Below are 539 nucleotides of genomic sequence, written 5' to 3'. Positions count from 1 at the left end.
TAATCCAGTGGCAATTTTCTGATAAAACTGATTTAGTCACATAGTCAAATCATCATTTAAAATAATCTTACAAGGAAAACAACATTAATGTGCGTCTGCTGAGATGGATTATGTTGTTTGGGAATTAGGAAGAGAATGTGTAGTTTGCTGTTTGCTTTCAGATTGTTCGTTTGTTTTTGTTAAACTGGCGTCTCCAGCTCTGCAGCCCAGCCTGTGGAACCTAAATGGCCCAGGTCCCAGGAGTTCCCAGCAGAGCCTTGGGCGTCCCCAGGGTTTAGAAAGGCTCCCCACGGGCCCAGCGCCGGCGATTGCAGCTCCCGCCGGCGCCACCTCTGCGGTCTGGAGCGGCGAGGACGATCCCGGAGAGGCGCCCCTGCCGCCTCGGTCGTCGGGTTCTTAAGTTTTTCTCTCCAAAAATTTAATGGATAGTTTTCCTTTGCCTCTCTTTCTGTCTTGATTAAGGAGGCGGGAAAAAAAAGGAGTTTGGCTACGAGAAGAATGATAGTAGCAGAAGGCGCATCTGGCTTTACTTTCTAAAT

This window comes from Cebus imitator, unplaced genomic scaffold (genome assembly GCF_001604975.1).
Source record: "Cebus imitator isolate Cc_AM_T3 unplaced genomic scaffold, Cebus_imitator-1.0 Scaffold98, whole genome shotgun sequence".
NCBI lineage: Eukaryota > Metazoa > Chordata > Mammalia > Primates > Cebidae > Cebus > Cebus imitator.
This window is presented reverse-complemented; position numbering follows the sequence as displayed.